This window comes from Erinaceus europaeus, chromosome 13 (assembly GCF_950295315.1).
Source record: "Erinaceus europaeus chromosome 13, mEriEur2.1, whole genome shotgun sequence".
Taxonomy (NCBI): domain Eukaryota; kingdom Metazoa; phylum Chordata; class Mammalia; order Eulipotyphla; family Erinaceidae; genus Erinaceus; species Erinaceus europaeus.
The window spans coordinates 47,757,149-47,770,798 of record NC_080174.1 but is presented as its reverse complement, the minus strand read 5'-3'; the positions used below and the strand labels follow the sequence as shown (position 1 = coordinate 47,770,798).

Here is a 13,650-nt window from a genome sequence, read left to right as displayed (position 1 = left end):
GTTTTCTTTCTCAATTATCCTTTTATAAATTTTCACTGTGTATAAAGTGTGGACTTTTTTTTGTACATGTGTTACATTTTTCAGTTTTCTTTTCTTTTTTCATTTTTTTTTTCTTTATTGGGGAATTAATGCTTTAAATTCAACAGTAAATAAAATAGTTTGCACATGCATAACATTCCCCAGTTTCCTATATAACAATACAACCCCCACTAGGTCCTCTATCATCCTTCATGGATCTGTATTCTCCCCACCCACCCACCCCAGTGCGATATGCCAATTCCATTTCAGGTTCTACTTGTGTTTTCTTTTCTCATCTTGTTTTTCAACCTCTGCCTGAGAGTGAGATCATCCCATATTCATCTTTGTGTTTCTGACTTATTTCACTTAACATGAATTTTTCTTTCTTTCTTTTTTATTTATTGGGGAATTAATGTTTTACATTCAACAGTAAATACAATAGTTTGTATATACATTACATTCCCCAGTTTCCCATATAACAATACAACCCCCACTAGGTCCTCTATCATCCTTCATGGACCCGTATTCTCCCCACCCACCCATCCCAGTGCGATACGCCAATTCCATTTCAGGTTCTACTTGTGTTTTCTTATCTGATCTTGTTTTTCAACTTCTGCCTGAGAGTGAGATCATCCCATATTTATCCTTCTGTTTCTGACTTATTTCATTTAACATGGATTTTTCAAGGTTCATCCAAGATTGGCTGAAAACGGTGAAGTCAGAGCTTGCTCATACCACAACTTGCTCAGCCACTCATCTGTTGTTGGACACCTGGGTTGCTTCCAGGTTTTGGCTATTACAAATTGTGCTGCCAAGAACATATGTGTACACAGATCTTTTTGGATGGGTGTGTTGGGTTCCTTAGGAGATATCCCCAGGAAAGGAATTGCAAGGTCATAGGGTAGGTCATTGCAAGGTCATTTCTAGCTTTCTGAGAGTTCTCCAGAAGGTTGGACCAACTGACATTCCCACCAGCAGTGTAGCAGGGTTCCTTTGACCCCACACCCTCTCCAGCATTTGCTGCTGTTACCTTTTTCTGATGTATGACATTCTCACAGGAGTGAAGTGGTATCTCATTGTTGTCTTGATTTGCATTTCTCTGACAATCGGAGACTTGGAGCATTTTTTCATGTGTTTCTCGGCCTTTTGGATCTCTTCTGTGGTGAATATTCTGTCCAAGTCCTCCACCCATTTTTGGATGGGGTTACTTGTTGTCTTGTTGAGTTTGGCAAGCTCTTTCTATATGTTGGTTATTATACTCTTGTCTGATGTGTGGCATGTAAAGATCTTCTCCCATTCTGTGAGGGGGTCTCTTGGTTTGGGTAGTGGTTTCTTTTGCTGTGCAGAAGCTTTTTAATTTGATGTAGTCCCATAGGTTTATACTTGCCTTAGTCTTCTTTGTAATTGGATTCGTTTCATTGAAGATGTCTTTATGCAGAAAAGAGTTCTGCCAATATTTTCCTCAAAGTATCTGATAGTTTCTGGTCTAACATCCAAGTCCTTGATCCACTTGGAATTTACTTTTGTATTTGGTGAAATACAGTGATTCAGTTTCATTCCACTGCATGTTTCAACCCATTGTTTCCAACACCATTTGTTGAAGAGACTCTGCTTTCCCCATTTAATAATCTGGGCCCCTTTGTCAAAGATTAGATGTCCATAGGTTTGGGGCCTCACTTCTGCGCTCTCAATTCTATTCCACTGGTCAGTGTGTCTATTCATGTTCCAGTACCAAGCAGTTTTGATGACAATGGCCCTATAATACAGTTTGAGATCTGGGAGTGTGATGCCTCTGGTTCTGTTCTTTTTTCTCAAGATTGTCTTGGCAATTCTAGGTCTTTTCTGGTTTCAGATAAACATTTGTAGCATTTGTTCTATTCTCCTAAAAAATATGCTTGGGATCTTGATGGGGATAGCATTAAATTTGTAGATGGCTCTGGGTAGTATATTCATTTTGATGATGTGAATTCTTCCAACCCATGAACATGGAATATCTTACCAATTCTTTGTGTCTTTTTCAATTTATTAATTTTGATGAAAAAAAAAAAGAGGCTTTTCAACCACTGAGCTCCAACTCAGGGATTAAAATCCTATTCAAACAACTGTTAACTTCCACCACTGTGAACCCTTTAATTAACATACTTACACACAAGTCAATCCAGGAAATAGTGATCAGTAATTTGAAAAGTACTTAGAGAGTGAACTCATAAAATAATATATAAAATGGGTAAACCAACAAGAAGAAATATTGGAGAAATGAACCAGGACAACAGTCCAGCTAAAAGCCTCTCAAAGGGTGAAGCACAAAATAATGAGTTCAACATCCAAACACTAGCTAAGGAAATAATCACAGGAGTGAATAAAGAATTTGAAAAAATTCTAATCATAAATACAGGAACAACAAATGAGACTATGAAAGAAAATACTAATTGTCTCATGGTTATTAGAGAGCTGAAAGCTGAAATCACTAAGAATGCAACTAGATGAACAAGCTAAAACAGTATCAGAACAGGGAAACAAAATAGATGAACTCCAGAAAACAGTAGAGGGCAGAGAGACTAGAATCAATGAGGCTGAAGACAGAATTAGCAAGATCGAGGACCTAGTGAGGGCTGTATTATTATATGGGAAACTGGGGGATGTTATGCATGTACAAACTATTGTACTTACTGTTGAATATAAAGCATTAATTTCCCAATAAAAAAAAAAGAAAGAAAAAAAATTGTGGTCCGGGAGGTGGTGCAGTGGATAAAGACTCTCAAGCATGAGATCCTGAGTTCAATCCCTGGCAGCAGATGTACCATGATGATGCCTCGTACTTTTTCTCTCCTCCTATGTTTCTCATTAATAAATAAAATCTTTTAAAAATTTAAATACAAATTTATAAAGCCACTGTGCTACATGTAGCAACATAGACGAGTGTCATAGGCAATATGCAGAATGAAGCTGGACATAGGAGTATCTATGCTGTGGCCCAGGAAGTGCTGCAGTGGACAAAGCATTGGCCTCTCAAGCATGATAACCCAAATTTGGTCCCCAGTATAGCAGATGCCAGAGTGGTGCTCTGGTTCTCTCTCTCCTCTCATGAATAAGCACATAAATGAATATAAGTTAAAAAATAAAAGAATTTCATACTTTCCAGTACATACGGAGAGTTTTGGACTTAAGAGCATGAGGTGTCATGCTCATTCTATGGTAGTCCATATTTCAGAGTGCTACTCTGAATGTTCTATCTCCTGGAATAATTTTTAAAAGGAGGGGGCAAAATAGCTCACCTGGGTAGTGCACTACTTTGTCATGTGCACAACCCAGGTTCAAGTCCAGCCCCCACCACATTGAAGGAAGCTTCCGTGCTGTGGTTTCTTTCCCTTTCCCTTTCCCTCTGTGTTTTACCCTTTCTTTTTCTTCTTTGTTTTTTAAAAAGATTAATTATTTATTTTCCCCTTTTTATTTATTTTGTAAGTTGTGGTATTTATTTTGTAAGCCAGGAGAAAAGAGATAGCTAAATGACTGACAAAAGATAGGCAAGTAACTAAGCAAATACACTAGAAAATGAATGATCGCGATAATATGGCATAGTGGGAGCATGGAAAAGGGACAATGAACCTGTACTGAGTAGTCAGAAAAATGCTCCTGGAAGAAACAAAATACTAAAGAATGAATTGGAAGGAATCAGGAAAAGTTGGGGAAAAAACTAGAACAAATGAACAAAAAAAAAAAAACACACACACACTAGTCAGACATCATATGCAAAGCCCGAAAGCAAAAGTAAAAATACAATTTGAGGATCCAAAGATATCTAGTCTGGCTAGAAGAGAGTATGAGCTGAGGCATGGTAAGAGACAAAACAAATGTAACAAAAACAATGGAGGCAGTAGCCAGCAGGTTAAACGCACGTGGTGTAAGGATCCCGGTTCAAGCCTGGCTCCCCACCTGCAGGGGAGTCGCTTCACAAGCGGTGAAGCAGGTCTGCAGGTGTCTCTCTCCATTTCTCTCTGTCCTATCCAACAATGATGACAAAAATAACTACAATAAAACAACAAGGGCAACAAAAGGGAATTAAAAAAAAAAAAAAGAATGGAGGCCGGATTGTGGCACACTCAATTAAGCACACATATCACCATACACAAGGATCAAGGTTCAAGCCCCTATTTCTCACCTGTAGGGAGTATTCTTTGAGAGTGGTGAAGCAGGTCTGCATGTCTGCCTTTCTCTCTCCTTCTTTATCTCTCCTTTCCTCTCAATTTCTCTGTCCTGTCAAGTAAAAATAAAACAGAAAGGGAAAGAAAAAAAATGGCTGCCAGGATTGGTGGATTCATGTTACCAGTACCAGGCCCTAGCTATAACCCTGGAGAAAATTAAAACAAACAACAAACTGGGGGTATGGGCCTGTCAACGCCCGTGCTCAGCAGAGAAGCAGCTACAGAAGCCAGAACTCCTACCTTCTGCTCCCCATAAACAACCTTGATCCATACTCCCAGAAGGGAGAAGTGCTAGGATGAAGATAAGAGGCTCTGCACTCCAGCTCCATCAGCACCCAGAGAAAGAGAAGGAAAAGGAGAGGGGCATATGGAGGTAGCTACGATGTTATGAGTGGATTAGAGAGGAAGAGAGGATTGAATCAGAAAAAGAAGGGGCAACTATGTATACATGTGGACAGAGAGTTGTAGAGAAGATGGTTGGCCCATGTCCACAACTTTAGGCGAACTGCGGTGGATTGCAGTGGGGAGAGTGAAGATTCAGAACTCTGGAGGTGGGAATGGTGTGGATTCAAACCCCTGTCAACATGCCATTCTGTAATAATAAATATATAAATAATAGTAAAAAAACAAAACTAGCAGGACCTCCATTCACCAACTGGGTAGCCACGTAAAGGACCCTGATAGTTATCTGCAGACTATGGTGAATCACAGACCAGGTTTATCCTCTTATGCAGCTATGCTCAATTTTTCTCTTTTTTTTTTTTCCTTTGAGGGGAGGGAGGGGAGGGCGGCTGTGGGTGCGGCGCGGGGTCCCCCAGCCCTGGGCGCCGGTCGGGGTGCAGGGACCCTCCTCAGACTCCGGGGTCAGTGGGGCGCCCTGCTGTCCCCGCCCCCAGGACCCCGCGAGCGCCCGGCCCGCTCACCCCTCCGTGTACTCCGCCTGCAGCAGCCCCAGGCAGGCCTCCCACTTGCTGCTGAAGATCTGCCCGCAGGTGAAGCAGCGCACGGGGATGATCATGGCGGCGAGCGGACTAGCGGACTAGCGGGCTGGAGGGAGGACGCACCGCACCAACCGACGCATCAACGGACGCACCAACCGACACACCAAAGGCCCACCGGAAAGACGCACTGACGCACCAGTGAGCGTAATGACGTAATGACGCACTGACGCAGGGGTGAAATGACGTGCTGGCGGGCAGAAAGACGCACCGACGTCTCTCTTTAATTATTTTTTATTGAATAGAGAGAGAGAGGGAGGGGAGGTAGGGACAGAGAAAAAAATTAAAAGGGCGGGATTAGATAGCATAATTATTATGCAAACAGGATGTCATGCCTGAGGCTTCAAAGTCCCAGATTCAATCCCTCGCACCACCATAAACCAGAGCTGATCAGTGCTCTGGTGAGAGAGAGACAGAGAGAGAGACAGAGAGAGACAGAGACAGACACCCGCAGCCCTGCTTCACTGTTCATGAAGCTTTTCCCCAGCAGGTGGGGACTTGAACCTCGGTCCTTGCGCACACTGTCTGGCAGGGAGAGCCAACATAACACCAGGAGGCTTGGCCTCTGTGGCCTCCCTTTGCATCACTGCTGCTTGGTGGGCCTACCTCTACAAACTTGTCCTAGGGGCCTCCTCTCTTCCAGGCCTTGTGTTTGCCCAAGACAGACGTGATTCAGAAGTGGTCCCAGCCTTGAGGAGCTTCCAGTCTAATTGGGGGAATACATGCAGGAAAATTAGTATAATGTGGATGAGCGGTACTGTGATAAAGAGCTATAGAAAAGCTAGGCCCTTGGGGCCAGGTAGTGGCACAGCTGATTGAGCACACATGTGCAAGGACCTGGGTTCAAGCACCCCAGTCGCCACCTGCAGGGAGAAGCTTCACAAGTGAAGTAGTGCTGCAGGTGTCACTGTTTCTCTCCCTCTCTACCTCCCCCTTCCTCTCAATTCCTGGCTGTCTCTACCTAAGAGATAAAGAAAGAAAAGATAATCAAAATGTGGTCTGGAAGGTGGTGCAGTGGATAAAGCATTGGATTCTCAAGCATGAGGTCCTGAGTTCAATCCCCGGCAGCACATGTGCCAGAGTGATGTCTGGTTCTTTCTTTCTCTGCCTATCTTTCTCTTGAATAAATAAACAAAGCAAAAAAAAAAAAGATAATCAAAAAATAAAAAGAAAGAAAAGCTGGGCCCGCAGATGGGATGAGCCAGGTGTAGAAGGAGAGCTCAACATCTCAGGGCTCCTGAGCAGTGTGATGTCCACCTCTACTCTGGGTACAATGCAAAGTACAAAACTAGTCCTCTTCTCTGAGATTCATTCTATTTGTATGCACTGTCTATATCCCCTACAAGGCTGAGAACTGCTCAAGGACCTTATCTGAGTCATTTCTTCCCTGCTGCTCTCCTACCCTGGTTAGGGTTCACCGTCAGGTAATAAAACATCACATCCTATCACTCACTGCTATTTTTTCTTTTTAATTAATTATTTTCAGGGCTTGGGAGACAGCATAATGGTTATGCAAAAGGCATGCCTGTGGCACTGAAGTACCTGGTTCAGATCCTAGCACCACCATAAGCTAGAGCTGAGTAGTGCATTGGTGTGTCTGTCTGCCTCTCTCTCTCTCTCAATAAATAAAATTTTCTTTATTGGGGAACTAATGTTTTACATCCAACAGTAAACACAATGGTTTGTAAATGCATAAAATTTTTCAGTTTTCCATATAACAATACAATCACCACTAGGTCCTCTGTCATCCTTCTTAGACCTGTATTCTCCCCCCAGCCTCCAACCCCACCCCAAAGTCTTTTACTTTGGTGCAATAAATTTTTTTTTTTGAAGTAGATAACTTTGGGAGTCGGGCGGTAGTGCAGCAGGTTAAGCGCAGGTGGCGTGGCTTAAGGATCCCGGTTCAAGCCCCCAGCTCCCCACCCAGCAGGGAAGTCTCTTCACAAGTGATGAAGCAGGTCTGCAGGTGTCTTTCTCTCCCCCTCTGTCTTCCCCTCCTCTCTCCATTACTCTCTGTCCTATCCAACAACAATAACAACAACAACATCAATAATAACTACAACAATAAAACAACAAGGGCAACAAAAGGAAAGAAAGAAAGAAAAAAAAATCCCCCCCCCCGAAAAAGCAGATAATGTTTGCTTGCCCCTCCTGTCCTCTTTCCGCCATCTTGCTGTGTCTCCAATGTTCTGTCCGATGCTCTCAAGAGTACCAACAATGCCGGAAAAAGAGGCAAACACCAGGTTCTTATTAGACCTTCCTTGCTCCAAAGTCATTGTCCGTTTTATAACTGTGATGATGAAGCACGGTTACATTCATGAATTTGAAATCACTGATGATCACAGAGCTGGCAGAATTGTCGTGAACCTCACTGGCAGGTTAAACAAGTGTGGGGTGATCAGACCCAGATTAGATGTACAGCTCAGAGACCTAGAAAAATGGCAGAATAACCTGCTCCCATCTCGTCAGTCTGGTTTCATTGTATTGACAAACTCAGCAGGCATCATGGACTATGAAGAAGCAAAACGAAAACACACCGGAGGGAAAATCCTGGGATTCTTTTTCTAGGGATGTAATACATAAGTGAAAATAAAATGCCTCAATAGAAAATAAATAAGTAAATAAATAAGTAAATTGGGGCCAGGTGGTGGTACACCTGGTTAATTGTTCACATTATAGTGTGCCAAGGGCTCAGTTCAAGTCCCTGGGCCCCACCTGCAGGGGGGGAAAGCTTCATGAGTGGTGAAGCAGGGATGCAGGTATCTCTGTTTCTCCCTCTCTGCCTCTTCCTCCCATCTCAATTTCTGTCTCTACCCAATAATAAAAGAAAGAAAAGTATTTTAGTGGTCCAGGAGGTGGCGCAGTGGATAAAACTCTAGATTCTCAACCATAAGGTCCCGAGTTCGATCCCCGGCAGCACAAGTACCAAGAGTGATGTCTGGTTCTTTCTCTGCCTATCTTTCTTATGAACAAATAAATTCTTAAAGAAGTATTTTATGGTGGTCTGGGAGGTGGCACAGAGGATGGAGCATAGGACTCTCAAGCATGAGGTCTTGAGTTCAATCCCTGGCAGCACAGTTACCAGAGTGATGTCTGGCTCTTTCTCTCCCCTCCTATATTTCTCATTAATAAATAAATAAAATCTTAAAAAATAATTTTATGGGCGCGGGTAGATAGCATAATGGTTATGCAGAAAGACTCTCAGGCCTGAGGCTCCAGAAGTCCTCGGTTCAATCCCCTGCCCCACCATAAACCAGAGCTGAGCACTGCTCTGGTAGGAAAATAAAAATAAATAAGTATTTTATAAAATAAGTGAGTATTTAAACAAAAAATAAGTTCTTGTAATTATTTTCATGGGGGGAGCGGGCAGAGACAAATCAGAGAACTACCCATCTCTGGCAATTTGGTGCTGAGGATTGAACCTGGGACCTCCTGCACGGCATATGTAGTGGCCCTGTTTCTAAGGTACAGTTTGGAATAGGTCCCCTCATTGTTCAAAATCCTCCACAGAAGTGGTGAAATAGCTCACTAGGACAGGGTGCTGCTTTGCCGTGTGTGCAACCCAGGTTCAAGCCCGGCCCTACTGCACTGAAGGAAACTTTGGTGCTGTGTTGATTCTCTCTGTCTCTCTAAAAACAAACACAGTAAAAACCCTCTATAGATCTTCTCTGCCTGGTATGGATGAAGTAGAAGTAAATGCTGAAAGGGAAGAGACCTAGTGATTGAATGGATAAATGAATGAGGTGAGAGAAGTGAAACAACGAATGGGAAAGTCAGTCTCAAAAATGAGTGAGAAGTCAGTGGGCCTATGACTTTACTGCCTCCCTTTTTTGCCCCGACCAGCAGGGCGGTGAGCAGGGGCTAGGAACCCAAAAAGACCTAGAATGGAAGGGACACGAGACACGAGAGAATGACAGCAAGACAGGTTTCTGATCAAGCTGCAAAATTTTATTGTGTTCACAGGCATTATAAGGCTTTGGGGAAGGAGAGGGAATGCTGGAGGAGGGGGGAGGGGGAGAACACTTCAAAGCGGAATGTTCCTTGCAACAAATGGCGGAAACCAAACTGTGTGTTGACTCACTTGTGTTGACTCACTTGATTACTGATAAATGGTTTACCTAAGGGGAAATGGCCTGCCCAGGGGGGAATTAACACTTGTCTTGAGGGGTTCCATTGTCTCAAAGCTTATCATCTATCAAGCAGAGAAATGGCTCCTGGCATATCCTCCCTTTGTTATAATTTAAATTGAGGCTGGCATTTGGGGGTGAGGAGTGGAGACCCTAACAGCAGGTTTGGTGGACATAACCAAAGGGGAGAAGTATTGACCCGATTCCTCCCGTGGAGTGGGTGCAAAACCAACCTTCCCGCATCTTATAAGGCTCTCGGTGTCTTTTTGGGGAGGGGAGGCAGAGCCACAGTTTCTAGGGAAACAAATTTTGTTGCTGACACCAACCTCCATGCAAATCAGGTTTGCTTCACAGGGGACTCAGAGGCGGATGATAGGGTCCTCCCCCTGCAGTGCTTTGCCTTACACCCCTTACTGGTGTCCTTGCCCTGCCAAGGTTGGATGTCTCGATGCATAATTCTGAGTTTTATGCCATCCGAAAAGGGGGTCTGTCATCCTCAGGTTCAGCCAGGCCTCTGTCAGCCAAATCAAGTCTGTGATAATGTATTTGCAAAGGTTTTGATGCCAAGGAGTCAATCTGCCATTTTATAAAATCAGTTATCTTATTAAAAATAGAGGGTCTTACGGTAATCATTAACAAAAGACTAATAAGGGTCTCATAAGGGGCTCTGTTGTGACTTAAGACTATTTGTGGTGGAGTCTATAACCTGTTGTCATTTGTCAGAAAATTCATGGGAAGAATATATAGAGTGTCCTAGCATGCCACCAGCAAGTCTAAGGGAAGCAGTCAGTGGATGTTATGTCCAGGGGAAGAAACACAGCACATCTGGTCTTCTGGTCAGCACCAACTGATGAAATTTTTCTTCTTCATAGAGGGTCAGCTGTGGAACAAGCAAAACTAGGAGGCAAGGACCAGGTAGAGAAGAATTGACATGAAAATATAGGATGGTGTTGTACCAAAACACAGAGGAGGTACATACACATTAGAAGTTAAGGTGAGGTTCCTTGAACATCGAGGAATATTTTGAGAAAAGTGAGCAGTCAATAAGCATACAAAGATGAAGTCAGCAGTGGCAGGTCAGCAGAAAGAGAAGACTTGGATAGGCTGGTGAGGTTAGCTGGACTATATACTGCCATGGCGTCCTTTGTGGGAAGGACTTGCCAACAGGGACTCTGTGGATTTTGCAAAAGCAATGTCATCCACCATAATAAAAGAAAAACAAACATGGACATCCAGTGTTGAAAAAAGAGAAAAAGGAAATATGTCTCTGTGACTGGAAAAGTGGGTGGCTTTGTCAATGAGATATAATAAATGGACAATTAGAATTTTTGTAAATATTAAGAAGGTTTAGTATGTTACTTCATTGACACTTTAGCCAACTGAATACTGGGGGGTGCACTACCCTTCTTTTTTTTTATTAATTAAGCTTAAGGGTTTTAGTTTTTCTTGTTTGAGCTGTAGCCCACATAAATTTAGAAAAAATATCAACTGAGAAAGAAAAAATGTTTTTGTTTACTAAACATGGGCAGGTGAATTACATCAATCTGTCAGAGAGCATTGGCTTTTATCAATGGAGATTAATCTTAAAAGTCTGAATAACAGGATCTTAATTAAACAATGCAGGAGCCAGTAAAGTGCTCTCACTATGGCAGGTCAAGCGTTAAAATTTTTAAGAGGTTTGTAAAAAAATGAGAAAAAATTTAGGATATGAGTGACTTTAGAAGTCATCACACACCCATAAATAAAAAATTAAAAATGTTTAGTTTTAAATCTTACCATATGAGCAGTCAGTTCTTCATGTGCAGATGTACTTGTAATTATTTACTTAGGGAGAGAACTTTTACCAAGTTAATTGATGATCTAATGGTTAGAATTGGCTTGAGGTTTTTTCTATGATTTTAGAAGGCTCTTTATTAAAATATACCAATATGTTATAGAAAGTCAATACCTAATGTGTTGACATGATAAAATGTTTACCATTTTTTAGCATTATTTTAAACTGATTAGACAGTTTAAGTACAATATTATAACTTTAGTTTACTAAGATCTTTACTCATCACAAGGCTATCATGAGTAAGCATAGATATAAAACTCTTAATAGATTTTGTTCCTTAGAACTCTAATATGGCAACTTAAAAGGCTAAAATAAAACCTCATAACTTAAATATTCAAAATATTAATTTTGTTCAATCAGGATTTGCCAAAACAAATCTTCTATCAGACCAAAAGCACAATGTATTACCTTAATTTATCAAGAATAAACCTCTGGCAGTGTCTTAAAACAAACCAGATAATTTTTAAAAGCAGAAAGATATAAAGAGGTAAACCAGAGCAAAAGCCTCTGGCATGTAAATAATTAACATAACTATTGTGTTATCTTTTACTAACCCAAGCCAGTCTTGAAAACAATTTTAAGTAAAATGTTAACCTTTGTTTGCTAGGACCTTTGTTTATCACAAAGCTATCACACCCTTAGGGCAGCTATGAACAATGGTGGGTACACAACTTAATTGATCTTTTCATTTTGATTTGGATAGGTAACTTAAAAAGCTAAAATAAACCTCATAGCTGAAATGTTAAAATAAATTTTTACTGTTAACATTTCTTTTAGATGACCATTTTACACTAAATAATTTTGTTGAATCACATCTGCCAAATGAAAATTTTTTATCAGGACAGGAATATGTTTAACCCTTTTTATTTTCTTGGCAAGGCCACTGCTCTACACTGATGGGGTTATTAGAAAGTCAGTTCAAGCATGGAATTAAATTAACAAACAGTGGCAGTTGGTATTGGGGTGCTGGTAAGATTTACAATTCTCTCAAGAGTGAGAGAGACTGTAGAGGCATTTTACCATGCCTAGAGATCTCAGAAAATCTTTTAACTAATGAATTGATGCTGATATTAGCTATCAGAAGGAGGAAACTGTCTTATATTTTACTTTGGTAAAGGTGTGCCAACTCTATGAGTCGGGATCTTCAAAACCACATTTAGCTTAACTAAATCTTATTTAAAACTTAAAACAAACTTTAGTTACTTAGGGGTTAACACACATTAATGAAAACAAGGTTAGCACAGACTTAAAACATACATTCTTGGTGAAAAGAAAATTTTCCCTTTGAAAAACTGCTTTGGTTTTTGGATTCCTAACTCACAGACTATCTACTCCCCCCCCCCCCCCAGGAGGAGCATTAGTGGCTAGGGAATGATTGACTGCAGTCTTTGCCAATCTGTGGAGTGGAGCTCTGTGCCATGATTGGCTGTGCGGGCGGAACAGGTGGGCTTAGTTTACCGCCACCGAGCAGAGAAAAATCTTTGAAATTCTTTTTCTGGGCTAAGGTACATTTTACAGTTTTAAAGAAAGTGGTCTAATCAGTATTATTGGCCAAGTCACGGACCGGAGCACAAAACGGAGGGGCGGTGGTGTAGGGAGGCTTTTATTTTGACTGGGTACTGGGGGATCAAGATCAATAATCACAGAAGGGCATGGGAATGGGGACTTTGTCCTGGACGGCGGACGTGAAAGTTGCCGGAGGACCTTTTCACCCTCTGTAACAAGGTTTTTAATATCAGGGTGATTATTATAAATTTTTAAGATATCATTAATTAAATTCTAGTAACAAAAGGCAGAAACAGGTACACGTTCAGGACCAAAAGACTGATAGTGATCATTAAGACAATCACCAATTCTCCTCCAATGTTTCTCATCTATAGTGCCTTCCTGGGGGAACCAGGGACAAATATTTCCAATATAATCTAAAAACTTCTTTAATTCTTTCTTTTTAACCCTAGTTCCTCGTGTCTTGAGTGACTCCTTGAGTCCTTTAATAAATAAATCTTGTTTGCTAAATTCATGTCCCATGGTTTTGCTTACCTCAGCCGCTGTGACACTCTCCTCCAGATGGGACTCACGGTCGGGTAGCTCCGTAGCGATCTATGCGAGTCTTTGCATCACCCCCTCAGCCGCGGTGACTCTGTGAATTCGGATAGGCCTATCCTCTCGATCAGCGGAGTTCCTAGGTCCAGAAGGCTTCTTTGCCCCACGTTCCGGGATCCAGAATGCCCCGACCAGCAGGGCAGTGAGCAGGGGCTAGGAACCCAAAAAGACCTAGAATGAAAGGGACACGAGACACAAGAGAATGACAGCAAGACAGGTTTCTGATCAAGCTGCAAAATTTTATTGTGTTCACAGGCATTATAAGGCTTTGGGGAAGGAGAGGGAATGCTGGAGGAGGGGGGAGGGGGAGAACACGTCAAAGCGGAATGTTCCTTGCAACAAATAGCGGAAACCAAACTGTGTGTTGA

The 13,650-nt window shown here is 41.8% G+C and overlaps 1 pseudogene; it reads left to right on the top strand.

Annotated features, from left to right (window-relative positions):
• The first annotated feature begins 7,392 nt into the window (after nucleotides 1–7,392).
• On the top strand, nucleotides 7,393–7,852 carry LOC132542368 (small ribosomal subunit protein uS8-like; annotated as a pseudogene).
• The last annotated feature ends 5,798 nt before the right edge of the window (nucleotides 7,853–13,650 follow it).